Source organism: Microcaecilia unicolor, chromosome 2 (assembly GCF_901765095.1).
Source record: "Microcaecilia unicolor chromosome 2, aMicUni1.1, whole genome shotgun sequence".
NCBI lineage: Eukaryota > Metazoa > Chordata > Amphibia > Gymnophiona > Siphonopidae > Microcaecilia > Microcaecilia unicolor.
This window is the reverse complement of record NC_044032.1, coordinates 422,108,241-422,128,938: the sequence shown is the minus strand read 5'-3', so window position 1 is coordinate 422,128,938 and position 20,698 is coordinate 422,108,241. Positions and strand designations below refer to the sequence as shown.

Genomic DNA, 20,698 nt, shown 5'->3' with positions numbered 1-20,698 from the left:
AGAAGGACCTTACGAGACTGGGAGACTGGGTGGCTAAATGGCAGATGATGTTTAATGTGAGCAAGTGCAAGGTGATGCATGTGGGAAAAAAGAACCCGAATTATAGCTACGTCATGCAAGGTTCCACGTTAGGAGTTACGGACCAAGAAAGGGATCTGGGTGTCGTCGTCGATAATACACTGAAACCTTCTGCTCAGTGTGCTGCTGTGGCTAGGAAAGCAAATAGAATGTTGGGTATTATTAGGAAAGGTATGGAAAACAGGTGTGAGGATGTTATAATGCCATTGTATCGCTCCATGGTGCAACCGCACCTTGAGTATTCTGTTCAATTCTGGTCGCCGTATCTCAAGAAAGATATAGTAGAATTGGAAAAGGTGCAGCGAAGGGCAAATAAAATGATAGCGGGGATGGGACGACTTCCCTATGAAGAAAGACTAAGGAGGCTAGGGTTTTCAGCTTGGAGAAGAGACGGCTGAGGGGAGACATGATAGAGGTATATAAAATAATGAGTGGAGTGGAACAGGTGGATGTGAAGCGTCTGTTCACGCTTTCCAAAAGTACTAGGACTAGGGGCATGCGATGAAACTACAGTGTAGCAAATTTAAAACAAATCTGAAAAAATCTTTCTTCACCCAACGCATAATTAAACTATGGAATTCGTTGCTGGAGAACGTGGTGAAGGCGGTTAGCTTGGCAGAGTTTAAAAAGGGGTTAGACGGTTTCCTAAAGGACAAGTCTGTAAACCACTACTAAATGGACTTGGGAAAAATCCATAATTCCAGGAATAACATGTATAGAATGTTTGTACGTTTGGGAAGCTTGCCAGGTGCCCTTGGCCTGGATTGGCCGCTGTCGTGGACAGGATGCTGGGCTCGATGGACCCTTGGTCTTTTCCCAGTGTGGCATTACTTATGTACTTATGTACGAGGGGCTAGCTAAACTAAAAATAGACAAAGAGATGGGGCCTGATGGGAAACATCTGAGGGTGCTCAAAGAACTCAGGGAAGTTTTGGCAGCTCTGTTGTCTATCCTCTTCAGTGTTTCCTTAAAGTCTAGAGTGGTCCTGAAGGACTGGAGAAAGGTGGTTGTGGTCCCTCTGTAGTCTGCACAAGAGTGGAAGTAAGGAGGAGGTTGGGAATTATAGACTTTTTAGTCGGTGGTGAGTAAACTAATGGAAACGCTTCTAAAGTGGAGGATTGTGAGCTTTCTAGAATCAAATGGACTGCAGGACCCGAGGCAGCATGGTTTTACTGTGTACTTCTGTGTACTGTGTACTTCTGGGTACCAAAGAAGAGCGAGACTTGGGGTGATTGTGTTGGATGATCTCAAGGTGGCCAAACACGTAGAAAAGGCAATGATCAATGCCAGAAGGATGCTCAGGTGTCTAGGGAGAGGGCTGGACAGCAGAAGAAAAGAGGTTATAGTGCCCTCGTATAAGTCTCTGATGAGGCCCCATTTAGAATACTGTGTGCAATTCTGGAGACCGCACCTACAGAAAAATATAAACAAGATGGAGTTGATCCAGAGGGTGGCTACAAAATTGATCAGTGGTCTTTGTCATAAAGCATATGGAGACAGACTTAAGGCTCTCAATATGTATTCACTGGATGAAAGGTGTGAAAGAGGGGATATGATAAAGACGTTTAAATACCTCTGTGGCATTCATGTACAGGAAGTGAGCCTCTTTCAAATGAAGGAAGACTCTGGAATGAGAGGGCATAAGATGAAGTTAAGAGGTTATAGGCTCAGGAGTAATCTAAGGAAATACATTTTCATGGAAAGGTTGATGGATGCATGGAATCACCTCCTGGTGGATGTGGTGGAGATGAGGACTGTGTCTGAATGTAAGGAAGTGTGGGACAGGCACGTAGGGTAAGGAGGAGATAGTGGTTGCTCTGGATGGGTAGACTGGATGGGCCATTTGGATCTTATCTGCCGTCATGTTTCTAAATATGAAGAAATTGTCCTAAGTTTCATAGACAAAGAACACCACACTGAAACTGCTTGATAATAAAAAGTGATACAGCTTTTTTGTATAAACCTTTTGCAAAAAAAAGGATAATAGATAAGACAAGACTCTATAGCCCATGACGAAGACGGAGATAAGAGAATAGATAATAAAGAAAATAAATACTCTGGGCATGTACCTCTAAACATCTTATGAATCCAACATGCTAATTTGAAAAAAACACGGGCCTTAATAGGCAGCCAATGTAACTCCCTCAATGTAGGTGTTAGATGATTCAACCTTTTTTATCCCATAATCATGCTAGCTGCCGTGTTCTGTATCACCAGTAATCAAGATATCAGATTAGCCGAAAGAAGACAATATAAACCATTACAATAGTCTAATTTCGACAGAATTGCTTCCTGAACTAAAATTTTAAAATGTTTTCTTTCAAAAAGGGAGCAATTTTTTTCTAACACAGTGTAATTTATAAAAAGTAGATTTAATATCTGTGTTTATGTGAAACTTTACAGATAAGGAAGTTCCAAATGAATACTAAGGGCCCTGTTTACTAAGCAGGGCATTAGTGTTTTTAGCTAATAATTAGGACGCACTAAATGCTAAGTCACCCATAGCAACACATGGGTGACTCTAGCATTTAGCACACGCTAAAAACACTAGTGCAGCTTAGAAAACAGGGCCCCAATTATCATAGTTTATCTTGCAGGACCATGGACCATTTTCCCCCCCAAAAATCCAAGGGAATAATGCACAAAAACAAGCTTTGGGATGTATGGGAGGCCAGCATTCTTAGTAGACTGGAGTGGAGGAGTGGCCTAGTGGTTAGGGTGGTGGAATTTGGTCCTGGGGAACTGAGGAACTGAATTCAATTCCCACTTCAGGCACAGGCAGCTCCTTGTGACTCTGGGCAAGTCACTTAACCCTCCATTGCCCCATGTAAGCCACGTTGAGCCTGCCATGACTGGGAAAGCGCGGGGTACAAATGTAGCAAAAATAAATAGTGGTGTTGTCCACCTTTAACTTACATCCATCAGAGAGAGGTCATTCTGAGGGTATATTTTGCCCTAAACAATCCAACCAGAGCAATTTAGTCTTGTCCCTATTAAGTTTAAAACCAGAACTAAGTGCTTCTAATGTTTCTATGCAAAACAAAACCTGGCCTAAAGGTAGATGTAATGCATCTTGTACAGGTATCAGCAAAAACATATGATTAGCGTATGAGAAAATGTTTGCACCAGCAAAAGAAAAATAATGGCAAAAGGATATCATATATATATATTGAACAAGATTGGTGATAAAGGAGAGCCAACTAACTGAAATTTCATCAGCCATTTTTACCCTATAATATCTGGAAGTTAAGAACTCTTTCATCCAGTTTGGAACATTACCTGTGAATGCTGCTAATCAAATACAGAGGCCACAATCTTTATTATCAATTTGGAGGAGGAGATAAACAGCAGGGGATTAAGGAGGATATCTCCCTTAATCTCTTCTGTACAGGGCTGGCTGAAATGAGCACATTTTACAATCCCATAAATGAAAGAGAGCAGCTGTAAATTTCCACTTGGCAATACTAAGTCCTACACGTGCATTCCCTTTATGAAACAGAGAACAGGGCCGTGCCGATGCGGTAAGCGGGGTAAGCGCCGCAGGGGGGCGCCCACCTCTGGAGGGCGCCGCCGCGGTGCTTACTCTCGCCCCGCGCCGCCGAGGCCTTTAAATCTTTTACCTGGTCGCAGCAGCGTCAGTGAAAGCGCTGCCGACGTCTCCCTTCCCTTGCACTCATTGGTTCCCTCAGTGTCCCGCCTTCTAGAAGAAGGCGGACACTGAGGGAACCAAGAGCGCGAAGGGAGATGTCGGCAGCGCTCCGCTTTCACTGACGCTGCTGCGACCGGAAGTAAAAGATTTAAAGGCCCCAGGGTGCGGAGGAAAGAGCAGAGGCATAGGCGCCCCGTATAAGAGGCTTGGGGAGGCTAAGCCTCCCCAGCCCAACCATGACCTTTAAAACCGGCTCCGGTCCCCACCTGGCAGTGTTGACGGCGTCCCCTGTGCCTTTGAGCAGCTTACCGGCACACGCAGCACTTCTCTTGTTTCTCCTCTTCGTTGCCGTCACGTCGTCCCACCCCCCCCACCCCCCCTTCACGCGATTTGCGAACCGCGCTGCCGCTTAGCACTGCTTAAAAAAAAAATTTACACGTCAGCAGGAACAGGCTGCTTCAGCCAATCCCAGGAGCCTTCCTTCAGCCCTTGGGCGGAACACGCTGAAGGAAGGCCCCTGGGATTGGCTGAAGCAGCCTGTTCCTGCTGATGTGTAATTTTTTTTTTTAAGCAGTGCTAAGCGGTTCGCGAATCGCGTGAAGGGAGAGGACAATTTGCTGGAAATGGAGGGGAAGGGAGAGAGAGGAGGATTGCTGGTTATGGATGGAGGAGGGAAGGGCAGAGAGGGACAAGGATGGACATGGGGGCCCACGGAGAGGACAATTTGCTGGAAATGGAGGGGAGGGGAGAGAGGAGGATTGCTGGCTATGGATGGAGGAGGGAAGGGCAGAGGGGGACAAGGATGGACATGGGGGCCCAGGGAGAGGACAATTTGCTGGAAATGGAGGGGAGGGGAGAGAGGAGGATTGCTGGCTATGGATGGAGGAGGGAAGGGCAGAGGGGGACAAGGATGGACATGGGGGCCCAGGGAGAGGACAATTTGCTGGAAATGGAGGGGAGGGGAGAGAGGAGGATTGCTGGCTATGGATGGAGGAGGGAAGGGCAGAGAGGGACAAGGATGGACATGGGGGCCCAAGGAGAGGACAAATTGCTGAAAATGGAGGGGAGGGGAGGAGGATTGCTGGCTATGGATGGAGGAGGGAAGGGCAGAGAGGGACAAGGATGGACATGGGGGCCCAGGGAGAGGACAATTTGCTGGAAATGGAGGGGAGGGGAGAGAGGAGGATTGCTGGCTATGGATGGAGGAGGGAAGGGCAGAGAGGGACAAGGATGGACATGGGGGCCCAGGGAGAGGACAAATTGCTGGAAATGGAGGGGAGGGGGAGGAGGATTGCTGGCTATGGATGGAGGAGGGAAGGGCAGAGAGGGACAAGGATGGACATGGGGGCCCAAGGAGAGGACAAATTGCTGGAAATGGAGGGGAGGGGAGGAGGATTGCTGGCTATGGATGGAGGAGGGAAGGGCAGAGAGGGACAAGGATGGACATGGGGGCCCAGGGAGAGGACAATTTGCTGGAAATGGAGGGGAGGGGAGAGAGGAGGATTGCTGGCTATGGATGGAGGAGGGAAGGGCAGAGGGGGAGAAGGATGGACATGGGGGCCCAGGGAGAGGACAATTTGCTGGAAATGGAGGGGAGGGGAGAGAGGAGGATTGCTGGCTATGGATGGAGGAGGGAAGGGCAGAGGGGGACAAGGATGGACATGGGGGCCCAGGGAGAGGACAATTTGCTGGAAATGGAGGGGAGGGGAGAGAGGAGGATTGCTGGCTATGGATGGAGGAGGGAAGGGCAGAGGGGGACAAGGATGGACATGGGGGCCCAGGGAGAGGACAATTTGCTGGAAATGGAGGGGAGGGGAGAGAGGAGGATTGCTGGCTATGGATGGAGGAGGGAAGGGCAGAGAGGGACAAGGATGGACATGGGGGCCCAAGGAGAGGACAAATTGCTGAAAATGGAGGGGAGGGGAGGAGGATTGCTGGCTATGGATGGAGGAGGGAAGGGCAGAGAGGGACAAGGATGGACATGGGGGCCCAGGGAGAGGACAATTTGCTGGAAATGGAGGGGAGGGGAGAGAGGAGGATTGCTGGCTATGGATGGAGGAGGGAAGGGCAGAGAGGGACAAGGATGGACATGGGGGCCCAAGGAGAGGACAAATTGCTGGAAATGGAGGGGAGGGGGAGGAGGATTGCTGGCTATGGATGGAGGAGGGAAGGGCAGAGAGGGACAAGGATGGACATGGGGGCCCAAGGAGAGGACAAATTGCTGGAAATGGAGGGGAGGGGAGGAGGATTGCTGGCTATGGATGGAGGAGGGAAGGGCAGAGAGGGACAAGGATGGACATGGGGGCCCAGGGAGAGGACAATTTGCTGGAAATGGAGGGGAGGGGAGAGAGGAGGATTGCTGGCTATGGATGGAGGAGGGAAGGGCAGAGGGGGACAAGGATGGACATGGGGGCCCAGGGAGAGGACAATTTGCTGGAAATGGAGGGGAGAGGAGAGAGGAGGATTGCTGGCTATGGATGGAGGAGGGAAGGGCAGAGAGGGACAAGGATGGACATGGATGGGAGGACAGGACCCAGGGAGAGAGAAGAAATTGCTGGAAATGGATCTAGAGCAAGAAATGAAGAAGAAAGGAGGAAAGTAAAGAAATAAATGGAAAGGAAGCCCTGGAAATGGAGTTAAGAGGACAGATAGCAGCAGACTCAGATACTGGGCCAGCATGATCGGAAAAAGAAAGTCACCAGACAACAAAGGTAGAAAAAAATCATTTTATTTTCATTTTAGCGTTTGGAATATGTCTACTTTGAGAATTTACATCTGCTATCTTATTTTGCAATGTATAGCAATTTGTTTCTAAGAATATTGCTGACAATTCCTGTCAGTGTAGCAAGTGGTGAGCGATCATTTTCACCGGGGGGGGGGGGGGGGGGGGGGCGCCAACTGATAGTCTGCAGGGGGGCGCCAGAGACCCTAGGCACGGCCCTGACAGAGAATACACATGTAGAAATTTAACCCACCCAGGCCACTCCCAAACCACATCTCCAACAATCCCCCTTGCAATTTCTACGTATTATGGACATCCATGTGACATAAAATCACCATTTACACATGGATATTGTTTCCATGTGTAAATGCCAGAATTTCCACTTAAAAATTGCAAATTAAGGGCCCTGTTTACTAAGCAGCATTATAGGCACGTTAACATTTTTAACACGTGTTAACCATGTACGTGCCTACAATATCCCTATAGGCGCCTACATGGTTAGCATGCAAGCTAAGTGTAGGCATGCTAAAAACACTAACGTACCTTAGTAAACAGGGTCCTTAGCTTCTAAAATAGCCCCCTAAAAGCAGAATTTTATAACTGAGTGCCTAAGCAGTCAAGACATTTGGGATTTAGATGTGCATGCACTATAAGTATATAAGTATTGCCATACTGGGAAAGACCAAAGGTCCATCAAGCCCAGCATCCTGTTTCCAACAGTGGCCAATCCAGGTCACAAATACCTAGCAAGATCCCAAAAAAGTGCAAAACATTCTATACTTCTTATCCCAGAAATAGTGGATTTTCACCAAGTCCATTTAATAATGGTCTACGGACTTTTCCTTTAGGAAGCCGTGCAAACCTTTTTTAAACTCCGCTAAGCTAACCGCTTTTACCACATTCTCTGGTAACGAATTCCAGAGTTTAAATGCCAGTTTATGGACATCTAAAACTTGAATAGCACTTCTAAAATATGCACCATAGCCATATATGTTGTGCCTTTTTTATACTGTCACTAGTCAAAAACATATAAGTTGGCACTGCTTACCCTTTTGAAAATCTTTATTCAGCTAAGTGATATTTACTATGTTCAAGATATTTAAATATGTAAAGTCTAAAAATATAAAAAAGTATATATATATATATATATATATATATATATATATACAATGAAAGAAATGATGATGTTTTGGAATTGGCAAGACTAATATCTATGGTACTGATGAAGAAGCTGATGCAAAGGGAATCCCTTTGAAAAAAAATGTTTTGGGATCAGCATCACCGAGGCGCCATACCTAAAAACTTAACTGATTTATTAGTGAGAGGGTCACAAGAAATCTTCTTTGAATTCATATGGTTATTTGATTCCTGCACCCGTGTCAAATACATTACTTGTGCCAGTGTTTGTGACTGTATTCTGTACCATACATCCTTAAGTGCCAAACCCAGGAAAACCTACTTTCATGAGCACCAACTTCAATGCATAATGGAGCAAATTCTATAAATAGCACCAAACAATCTGCACAAAAAACAAAACAAAACATGCTGAGTGCTATTCTAAATATAGTGCTGAACATTAGACACCATTTATAGAATACGCTTAGTGCCGGGATTGGCGCCTAACTTTAGATGCAAAGGTGTAAAGCTTAATGTCTACATTCGGTGCAGATCCCCCTTATTCTTTAACAGTGTGCATAAATTGTAGGAACGCCCCTGATCCACCCATAACCCTCCCATGCTGCGTCCCCTTTTTGCAGCCAAGTGTAAAATTTATCTGCGGAGCTTTGAGAGTAAAAATGCATGCGCAAATTTCAATTAATACCAAATAGTGCCAATATTTGATTATTAGCACCCAATTATCGGCACTAAAATGGCTCATTATTCAATTAAATTGCATGCATAAATTGAGTGTGTGCCCAAATTTGCACATGCATTTTTAAGCACCATTTATAGAATTTGGGGGGAAATGCTGTTCTACATACAAATGCCTCTTAATTACCCTTGAAATGTGAAAACAAAAAGGCAAAGGACAGTTCTGGTTAATGCTCAGTAGGAATGCAAGAGGTAGCCATGATTGATCTCAGATGCTGGTTTGGATTTAGGCTAGTCCAGTCTTTGTGAGGACTGTTAAGACTCTCATAGACTTATTACTGTAAAGTCATGATACCTTAGAGTATAACCTTGGCACACCAGTCACACCTGGAGTCTCTATTATTTTTATGAGGTCTCTTTTATTGAATAAATCACAGATAATTTACTCACAGTCAGATGTTCAGAAGAGCTACCCCAGGGCACAGAGACTCCGTAGTTCTGGGAGCTGTTTCAGTGGTTGGAGGTGAGAAATGGTTGAGCAGATAGAAGTGGTTCAAAGCTGGGTGACTGGAATGTGCGATATCTCATTAGGGAGGAGATATTTTTAAGGTAAAAAACCAAGTTCGTTGCAGGGAGTTTCAGCAGGACAGAGCTGTCTGGAACAGGATGGTGCATGCTCCATGTCTCTAGCGAGATGGTGAAATGCCTCGTGGCTGAAGGGACAAAGAGGTGTTGACGCCTCACACAGGCTCAGGGAGGAGCAGACAGAGACCAATGGGGACACAGCCTGCCATCGGGTAGCAAGGGGTGGTCCTAGAGGACGGTTCTCGATTGGAGGGAAAGGTCATACCTGGCTGACCTCTCAGGACAGAGATAGTAGGACTGAACAGGAAATGATAGCAAGTAGACACAGGAGCCAGGCTTGGCTGAGAGAGAAAAGAGGTCTGGGCAGCCTCACAACCAGTGGTAACCGTTCTTAATCAGACAGACAAGTGTGTTTGCATTGCCTGTGAACTACATTACACACAATGCCTTGCTCACATATCTTTGCAGAGGAAACTACAACAGTGAAGGTCCTTAGGAATGAGAATAACAGTAAAGGGATTAAACACATTTTAGAATCACATTATAAACCGGTGCGAGGCTGTCAGGGGACAGAACAAGGACCACTGTCAGTCTTTCCATACAGCTTCCAGATCTGTGGACCTGCTTGCTTATTTTGAAATGGAAACTCCCCCACAGTTTTTCTTTTAAACAAAGAGGTGTGAACATTATGAGTGCAATTTAGGCACCTCAATGCTGCATGCTGCATGCTAATTATTCTATAACGGCATCTGGGTGCCAAGATTCTATTAGACATTTTGCCATCAATCTGTATTCTCAACCAGAAAAGCTACTGGGTCCAATTCTATACCCTCTCAAGATGTTATTCTGAGGGTGTTTTTGTGAATAGACCAGAGCTACCCAAACCTTGTTTATTAACCCCACAGCCAGTTGTGTTTTGAAGATAATGAATATAAGTGAGATAGACTGAGTTTTTCAAGCATGCATATTTCTGCATATTTCTTGTAGATATCCTTAAAAAAAAAAAGTAACTGGCTGTGGGTCAGATAATGCAAAAGAGCCATGAAAGTAGAAAGAACTCCAAAGTCCTACGTAGAAGAAGCAAAAACAAACAAACAAAAATGTGGGAACAGGATCAGGCTCTTTAAAACAGACCAGGAACCTTGGTGTGTAATTCAAAAAAAATGTATTTGGTGGTGACTGGACATGGTACCATGTTTCGTCACCTTTGTGTTTGCCTCAGGTGTCTTAATAAGAATATATTCAACAATTACAAATGTTTACGTTAATGTATCTTTAAAATATAAACATGGGTGGTCTTTATAAAGACCGTTGGTGGATTAAAATAGATGTGTCACTTATAGACGATGCCACGCTAGTGTGTTTGTAAAAGGGGGGAGCTTATTCAGTTTATTATGAGAAGAATAAGGTGATCCATTGCTGAACTATTGTCTTATCGATATATATTGGGATATATTGGGTTCAGGATTACAGCTATGTCATGCTCCCTTTTTGATAAGTAATTGTGTAGTCTAAGTAAGCTCAGCCAGTAATTGTGTGAGAACAAATAATTTTGTTGCCTTTTCCTCTCCCGACAAGTGAGCCAATCAAATTGCTTTAAGTAGGCTTAAAGGGGAGAATTAAGGCTGCAACCATACATTGCAGAGGTACACTCATCCCAGGCAGAAGTATTTAGTTAATGTTAATAAATAAAAAGGCCAAAGGGGTCCTTTTACCAAGCCACACTAAAAAGCAGTCGTGCTGGTGTCCGTGCGTGGGTTTTCTGCACACTGCGGCCACTTTTAGTGCAGCAGCAAAATGGCCACCGTGCTATACTTTTTTGTAGTGCCCACGTGCTAATTTCCCCATTAGCAAGTGGCCTTTACTGCAGGAGCCCTTACCGCCACCTATTTAGGAGATGGTAAGGGCTCCTGTGCTACTCTGATGCTAATTGGGCGGCACAAGGTAATATGCTCACGCTACCCAATTAGCGCAGGGCATGCCTCCCCCACTGGAAAATAGAACATATTTTCCAGTGTGGGATTTGCATGCGCTGAGCGGGAAACTACCACGGGATACCTTAGTGCGCCCCACAGTAGAGCTCTTTTAGTGCATGGTAGGCCCGCATTAAGCCTACCAGGCCCTAGTAAAAGGGCCCAAAAGTGTGTAGACGAATAACCTCTTGTGAGTCAGTCTATGGGCAAGATAAAGGACGTTACTACTGCACCTACAGTGGCCCCTCTGCTATCCAATTTACTTTTAGAGCCATGCCAAATTATTAATTTTTATTAACTCTCTGAATGCTTGCCAAATATAGGGCTCCTTTTACAAAGTAGTTGTGCTGATTAGCATGTGCCATATGAGAAGAAGCCCATGGGAATTGAATGGGCTTCTTTGCTTTCAGCGCACGCTAATTGATAGCACTGCTTCGTAAAAGGAGCCATATTGTTTCAAGATGGTTAGTACTCAGCAGAACATGAATTTCTAGAGTTATTTACCTTGCCCAGCCTCAGCAGTAATGAACTGAGCCAAGGTATTATTCATTTACCCTTATCTTACATGTTTATTTCAGTAGCTTTTTTCTAATATTTGTCTACCTAGGTAGATATACATACAGATGTGTGTGTGTGTACAAAAAAATGAAGTCTTTATCAAGGATTTGTCTAGATAATCACCAGAACTGCAGCTGACAGACTTGCACCTGTTGTTTTGGGAAAATAAAAGGCATGGGAAGGAAACATTATTCCAAATAATAAGGTTGTTGGTTATTTAGTAGGATCCATCCTTCAGAACAGCTGTTCTAGCAGTGAGGAATACTAGGGCACGTTTCATAGCTGTGTTTGCTGTTACTTTTAACTGTTGAGAACCCGATGTTCACAGACAGGATCTCCATTTATTATTTGGTATCCCTCAGATAATATAATGCTTGCTTCATGCCACAAGGTGACAGGACTGAAATGCTCTTACATTGAATCTGGATTGTTCTCTTGTAAAGGTAACGAAGCAGCTTTATGGTTATCCGTGAAAACCTATCAACCTAGTTGTCCAACAAATCTCTTCTGTAATCATGAACTAAGAAAGAAACTCCATTGGCTCCCACTCAAAGAACGTGTCGAGTTCAAGATTTGCACGATAGTACACAAAATTATACACGCAGACGCCCCAATCTACATGCTAAACCTTGTGGACCTGCCTCCCAGAAACGCGGTAAGATCCTCCCGCAAATATCTCAACCTGCACATCCCCAGTTGCAAAGGACTGAAATACAAACTGACACATGCCACCACCTTTCCCTACTTGAGCACGCAGCTGTGGGATGATCTTCCTACAGACCTGAAAGCTATTGACGATGTAACTAACTTCCGCAAATCTCTAAAAACTCATCTCTTCCAAAAGGCATACAAGGAAAATACATAACCTACAAACCACTTCAACAGCTCACACAATGACCACATCACACCTCTAACTGACATAACTCTTCCCTGTCTATCCTCAATTACCCAATCTTTAAACATCAATAATTGTATTCGGCATCAAGAAACGTATATGCTTATCTTCTCTTAACAATATTCAAACTATAAGAAATGTACCTGTTAACACGAAATGATCATGTCATAACCACACTCTGTAAGCCACTTTGAGCCTGCAAATAGGTTGGAAAAGGTGGGATACAAATGCAATAAATAAATAAATAAATTTATTGGTGATTTAGAATGCTAGATTGTAAAATAAAGCTTGGAGGATCATTGTACCTGCTGATATAACTGAAGGATACATATTCTGGTTGTACAAGCACCACAGTCCCAGAGTGTTTCTTTCTCAAGAAGGAGGCATCACCAAGGGTCAGGCAAAGTGCTCACTGTATTCCTAGAAACCGATGCCAGTTTGTTAAAAGCACAGACTACCTTTCTGCCAAAGTGAAAGCCCTTAGATCCTTTGGTGGAAGTGAAGTAATTGGCCTGTCTTTAGATTGGGTACACATCAGAAAAGGAGGGGGTTCTGGCACTGTGTACATTAAGGGGTGATGGCGCCAAACAATGCTGAAAAGCCACTGTTATATAAGCTGCACTTAAGCTTAGGCGCAGTATATAGGATAGCGCATATACCCAGGAATTGCGCCTAACTTTAGGCACGGCTATTTGCACCAGCTGAAACATGGTGCAAATGCTTGCACCTAAATTGGTTGCACATTCCCCAAATTCTATAACAACACGTGTAAATGCTAGGAACGCCCCCATTCCACCCATGACCCTCCCATTTCCACACCCCTTTTTTTACTCACACGTAAAATGCAGGCATGGATCCAGTGCCTAAATTTGTGCATGTAAATTCCAATTAAATCTAATTGGTTCCAATAATTGCTTGTTAAAAAGCCAATTATTGGCACTAATTAGCTTGTTAATCAATTTGCACAAACTAGGTGTGTGCAATTTTTTGCAACTTTTATAGAATTAGGGAGTAACAGTTCAGAAATGTCAAGGAAGCATGTGCTGTAAAAGGATGTCAGTACCAGCACTGTATTAGGTGGTGTGGAGGGGCATTTTCGATATGACATCTAAGTCCGACTTGGGATGTTTTGCTCAAAATGTCCAGAATCTGAATAGCAAATATAGCCATTTCCGAAACAGCAAAATATCTAGCTTTTTGTGTGTTTATCTTTTTTGATCTATTTTCAGAAAAAAAAGTCTAACTAAAAAACGCACAAAATCAAGCCATTGGGATATAGGGGGAGCCAGCATTCTTAGTAAACTGGCCACAGACATCCCAGCAGAGTAGTGGGGCACTGCAGTGGATTTCACCTAAAAGCTCCCAGGCACACGTCTCACCATCACCCCCTTATATTGGTAATGGTGTGATGTTTGGCGGGTTTTGGAGGGCTCACACTTTCCACCACAAGTGTAACAGTTAGAAGGGATTATAGGCCCTTCTCCATAGTGCACTGCACTGACCACTAGGCTACTCCAGAGACCTGCTTGCTGCTCTAATAGGACTGGTTATAACATCTGAGGCTGTCATAGAGGCTGGTTTGCACTGTTTTTTTTACATCTTTGGGGGGTGAGATGGGGTCATGTTTTGGCACGATTTCTTTTTTTTAATGAATTTTCAATTTACAATTACAAAAAGCAAACCCTGCAACATACAAGCAAAAACAAGTAATAAGAAAACCTAGAAACAAGGAAAATTCAATCTTAAATTTGTCCACAATAAAAGGGGGGAAAAAAGGAGAGAATAAAGGAAAAATCAAATAAGTAAGATCACATCTTCCACAGCATCCCTCCACTTAGCCCTCAATAGCATAATCAAACCTTTGCTCTCAATTCTTCTTTCGCCACTATGAAGCCCAAGAGTGATTTAGGATCCATAAAGAAATAACTTTTACCTTCAAATAGCAAAAACACATTGACAAAGAAATTTTAACACAAAATTCATACCCAGAGCCAAAAGTCTGGGCCGCAATTCCAGAAATTCCTGGTGTCTCTTTTGTGTGTCTCTAGACAAATCAGGAAAAACACATACTCTAGGTCCAAAAAATAACTCATTCATAAAACGCAAATACAAACAAAGGATATTATTTCTGTCTGGTTCTAATGCAAAAGTCACTAACAAGGTTGTTCTTTGGGTAACAGCTTCAAGAGTTGACTCTAAAAACTGTCAAATTCAAATGGTCTTTCTGATTACTCCCCAACATTAAATATTGGGCCTGCACAAGTGGTAGAATAGTCTCTGAAGGAACTTTTAGGATCGCAATAAAATACTTCAAAACCATATCCAATGGTGACATCAGAGGAGATTTGGGAAAATTCACAAATCTAAATTTTTTTCTTCTGATTTAATTCTCTAGATACATTTAAAGGAGGATAGCTTATCCTTTGACAGAGCCATAATGGTGACATGAAGGTCAGCTATCTTAGCCTCCAAAGAACCAATCTGGTTGGAATGTTACTCAAGAGTCTTACTGTGAGCAGCAACAATTCCAGACACCTGATTAGTCTGTGAGGAGAAAGTTTCAGAACCCTTGAGAAAAGAGTCATTGAGAGTCCATAAGGCCTCCCAAATAGAGTCCATTGTGACAACTTTAGGTATTACCAACTCCAACTGCTTTGGAAGAATACTAGGCAACGATTCCCCAACTGGGGGCTGTGTCTTCACAGCTCACTGTATCCGCTGAACTTCTTCCTCCCTTGATGGAAAAACTTGCGGAGCAAAACTCACTGCCAGGGATCCCTCTAAGGAGTCTGAGAACGGTCCATTTCCAGCCGAATCCTAGCTCAATCCATAGAAACTTTTATGCATTCGCAGGCTCTAGAGGCATTGTCTGACCGATGGGACTCAATGAGGCCACTGTCGAAAGAATCCGGAAGCAAAGCCAAAGGAGGAATAAGAGAGGAAGCCGCCGAATAGTCGAAGTCCTCTATAGTCATCTGCCGCAACCTGAAAGGGGAAGCAGGGGCAGAGGACACCCAATGGTCCCATCCCTTCCTTTTTCTCCCCATACTGCAAATGTATTAAAGAGTCTGAGGAAATCCAGGAGCAGAAACAGCCATGAGGGTCCAGTCGGTACGACATACACCATCCTTGGCACCGAACGTTTAGGCACCATATGCAGAATCTAGCCTAGTATGTGTATTTTGTGATACATACAGCAGAAACAACCATTTTACAATAAACAAAAACACACATTTGAGTACAGAGCAGTATTACATGGTGGTTTGTGTGTGTGACTGTGAGTGTTGACATTTACATGTGAAGGTGGTAGATTTTGTACCTTACACATGTAAGTACCAAATTTTGCAAAACTGCATGTTCCAAGGGAGCCAATCAATGATCCAAGCTCCAAAATTCTACTTTTTGTGCTGGTTGAAGTGGTTTTGAACATAGTTCCCTCTCAGTCATTACTCAAAACACTAGGTCCAAATGAACAATTAGCTGACATTTCTGTATACCCCAGATCAGATGTAAATACCAACAGGGAAAGTGTTTCTGACCATCGCTGGTGGTATTCCCGGATATTCAATACAGGGCCATATCTGGGCTTTAACATTGAATATCAGGTTTATGCAGAGCTGGCTAATGCATAGCTGGTTAAGTTGATATTCAGAAGGGTTTTTTAATAAAGCGGTGGTAAGTCCAACGCAGGCTTATCACACACTAAAATGGAACTACCGCCAGCCCAACGTGGCTGCCGGCAGTAATTCCGGCTGTAGCGCGCACCATTTCTAGTGCTCTGTGAAATTTTTTTCCTTAGCACGGCACTAAGCTGGCAGTAATCAGGCATTGGCGCATGCTGCCCGGTTACCGCCTGGTTACCGGGGGAGCCCTTACTGCCACCTCAGTGGGAGACTGTAAATACTCCCCGCCGCATAGCCACAAGGTAAGGGTTCTTATCGTGTGGACATTTTGGGGGTGAGATTTTTTGCCCACTGCGGTAAAAAGGGCCCTGGTGCGTGGGGAAAATGGTCCCTGCCACTATTACAGGGCCCTTTTTCCCACAGCTTAGTAAAAGGACCCCAAAGATAGGACTGTGTTTTATGTGGTCCCTTTTATGTGGTTACCCTAATCAGTTAAATGCTGAATATAGGCACTTAACCATCCAAATGCCACCTCCACCCCTGGAATGCCCCCAAAATAGCCAGTTTTCACATATGCGCTAACCGCTAATTTTCAGCAGTGAAAACTGGTTAAATGCCACTGAAAATTAGCAGATAGCCCTGAGTAAGTGATTTAACTGGTCAGCGGCCATTTCTGGCTGGTTAAGTCATTTTGAATATCAACTAGATAATTTGTACTGTAGGTCCACCCAAGCTACAACCAGAAAATACCCCCTTCAAATCTGTACATGACTTGGGTGTGAATCAGTAGCAGTTTTTCAATAATCTCTATTTTCATGCACATTCCCATTTACACATATAAATCACCTTTTCACATGTGCAAATGGCACCTAACCCTCTAAATTCATTCCCATGTTCTTTTCTATCACACAAGGGATTTCTCTGTGTAAATATTCCACATTACACTTTGGTTCCTGTAGGACTTTTATTCTGCTTAACTCTATGCCATCCTTAACAGATCCTCCTCTCTACCGATTTCATTTGCCTTGTTATTTTGATATAATTTGTACCCTGGTATCACAGTCTCCCATTGTCAGAACCTGCTTAGCAGTTGATAGAGGTAATTTGCAGCCATTCATATCTGCCTGCTTTTTATTTAAACAACCTCTTTATCATGCTGTTCTGATTTTCCTTCTTTGCCAGTTTCATTTGGAAATACTTCACTCGAAAGCATACATTTCTGATCAACTGTCAGGTTTCACATATGATCTGGTTTAAAAGCTCCTCTGTTCCCTTTTAAAATGATAGCACCAGCAGCCAGGATTCCATCCTGAGTACAGGTCAAGGGTCATGGGTTTGATATACTACCTTTTTGTGGTACAACCAATGTGGTTTGCATTTTTTATTATGTGCAAGTTTTCTCTGTCCCTGCTGGGCTCACAAACTAATTTTGTATCTAGGGCAATGGAAGGTTAAGGGGCTCATTTTTGAAAAAGAAAAACGACTAAAAAGTGGCATAAAGCAGCATTTGGACATTTTTCTCACAAACGCGTTCAAATCAGTATTTTCAAAACCTATTTTTCAGACTTTTTCTATGCTGTTCATCTGCAGTGCGTCCAAATCTCAAAGGGGTGCGTCAGGGGCATGTTAAGGGCAGGACTTAGACTTTTTTTTCAGCCATAATGTACATACGTATTGCCATACTGGGAAAGACCAAAGGTCCATCAAGCCCAGCATCCTGTTTCCAACAGTAGCCAATCCAGGTCACAAATACCTGGCAATATCCCAAAAAAGTACAAAACATTTTATACTGCTTATCCAAGAAATAGTGGATTTTCCCCAAGTCCATTTAATAATGGTCTATGGACTTTTCCTTTAGGAAGCCGTCCAAACCTTTTTTTAAACCCCATAAAGCTAACCACCTTTACCACATTCTCTGGCAACGAATTCCAGAGTTTAATTACACGTTGAGTGAAGAAACATTTTCTCCGATTCGTTTTAAATTTACTACATTGTAGCTTCATCGCTTGCCCCCTAGTCCTAGTATTTTTGGAAAGCGTAGACGCTTCACATCTACCCATTCAACTCCACTCATTATTTTATAGACCTCTATCATATCTCCCCTCAGCTGCCTTTCCTCCAAGCTGAAGAGCCCTAGCCGCTTTAGCCTTATCACGTGTCATCCTTCACTCTTCCTACCTCTCTGCCCATCACTGAAGACTGAGTGGTGTAGAGCAAGTAGAAGTAAATTGATTTTTTACTCATTCCAAATGTACAAAGACTATGGGACATTCAAGGAAGTTACATGGAAATACTTTTAAAACAAATAGGAGGAAATATATTTTCACTCAATGATTAGTTAAGCTCTAGGACTCTTTGCCGGAGGATGTGGTAACAGCGGTTAGTGTATTTGGGTTTTAAAAAGGTTTGGACAAGTTCCTGGAGCAAAAGTCCATAGTCTGCTATTAAGACAGACTTGGGAAACAACTTCTTGCCCTGGGATTGGTAGCATTGAATGTTGCTCCTAATTGGGTTTCTGCCAGCTATCGTGACCTGGATTGGTCACTGTTGGAAACAGGATACTGGGCTAGATGGACTATTGGTCTCACCCAGTATGGTTACACTTATGTTCTTTTGACAGTGTGGGGCAAACGTAAGCATACACCCCCTTATATCTATGTCAGCTCTGTTTCTTCCTTTCTATACCTCCTGATGACAAAAGCAATGTGGACCATGGGGGAAGAGCAGCTGAAAGAACAGAAGACATGCTCAGTCCAATCCCTGTTGTTCCATAGACATTCAGTCTGTAGTGCTGTGCCCCAATAAATTGAAAAGAGCCTGCAGTAGGCATGAATGAAGAGGAACTTGAAAATGGGGTGGTAGTGAGTAATCTGAAGAGGAAGGAGAAGATGGAAAGGAACCTGGAGAGCGATAGAGAAAACTTTTAGGGGCAGGAGGGACAAAAGAAAGAAGATTCCAAGAGCAGGGGAGATAAAAAGAAACCTGCTGATGGAGGAGGAGATGAAGTGGAACCTATGGCCATGTAAGGAGATGAGGAAAGGAGTAAAGAGGGGGGAGGAGACAGATATGATCCTTGGAGGGGAAACAGAAAAAATGCTGGAAAGAGTAGAAAAGAGGGAGTGAAGGGAAAAAAGCAGAATTTTTGTTCCACAAACCTCTTTTATTTTAAACTCCTCAGAACACGTAAGATAGTCAGATAGCAACTGAAGATAACTCTTTTCACTTCCTCCAGAATAGATTTACTGGCATTCCCTAAATTCTTGGTAACATAGTAGGTGATAATAAATAAAGATGAATTGGACTATCCAAACTGTTCAGCTTTTCCAGTCAACATTGTTAAAGACATATCTCAGTGGTTTGACCATTTGTACTTTCTTCTCTAAGTCAGATTTTGTTATCTTCCTCTTTGGTTCTCTCCCATTCTGGTTATATGAGCATACAGGTTCAAGTACTTAATCCAACACCCAGTCAACCTGCATCCCCAAATTTCTGACCACCAAGCTTTGTAATAATGCACTTGCTTGCCATATAGGTTAGCATGGTCTTTCTAGGCAATATCTGGCCAACACTGAACTGCTTGGCCCCAGTCTGGTTGGTTCCTGGGAGTTGTAGTCTGCAACTTTCAACCTGGCTGCCCACCCTGTGGCCTGTAGTGTCACTAAGTTGTAATTCCCTTATCCACACTTTGTTTTCTCAATATCCCCTCTTCCCTTTGCTCCTCCTTTCAAGACAGTGAAGTGTGGGTTGTTTCTAATACTGAACCTCATTTCTATCACTGTCCTCTATATATGTCCCAAGCATATTTGAATTCTATCATGATCCTAATTGTTTTTACCTCTGCCGGTTAGGCTATTCCAGGCATCTGCCAGGATAGTAAAGAGAGAGGGCTTCCTCTGAACCTTTCTTCCTCCATAACATGCCCATTTAAGTAGGTAAACTTTAGGGAAGTGTATTCACCAGTACTTCATCTGATAAGTTGGCTAAATATTCAGTTAAAATTAATTAGCTAGCTTATCTTATTAACTTGAGTTGAATATGGGCCACTGAATATGAGCCCCTATGGAGGAGATTCTATATATGGCGCCTAAAAAATTAGCGCTGAAATCAGTGCCAATTAAGTGTATTCTATAATCAGCGCCTAGATTTAGGTGTCGATTATACACTATGCTTAGTTGATATCTCTGCGCCTAAAGTTACACGCATCCATTTACACCAACGAAAACGTTGCATAAATCCCGGTGCATAGATTTACACGTACTGGGCCATATTCTATAACTATGCATGTAAATTTCAGAACACCCATAAAACGCCAATTTCCCCACCTATAACCACATCCCCTTTTGCCTGCATGTGTTAGAAATTTGACGCACTTCATTACAGAATACACTTAGCGAGTTGGGTGTCTAACTTCTAATCAGTGCCAATTACAGCTCATTATTGCTTGTTAAGTGCTGTTATCAGTGCTCCTTAGCTTGTTAAGCTTGTTAAGTTACACACATTGTTATAGAATCTGCGCAGATTTCAGCACGAATCTGTAGGTGCACTATATAGAATCTGGTGATATATGTGTAACACCATGGTCTATATATTTTTTTAAATATGTTTTTAGATATTTTATTCCCATTATTTGTTACATTCATATTTATGTTTTTATGTCTTTTATGTATGTCCATTATTTTTAGACCCCTGATGTAGGCTCTACATTGAAACACAGTGCTGTGTCAGGTATTGAAGAATAAAGGTTTTTCCATTACATCTCTTATCCTTTTATTTTGCGGCTGCTTATACTACTCCTTCCGCTGG

General features: G+C 43.3%; 1 protein-coding gene across 2 annotated transcripts in view; it reads left to right on the top strand.

Annotated features, from left to right (window-relative positions):
- The window catches only part of EMCN (endomucin), a 177,334-nt gene that overhangs the window by 84,855 nt on the left and 71,781 nt on the right, over positions 1 to 20,698 (top strand). The gene's annotated exons all lie outside the window — the stretch shown is intronic.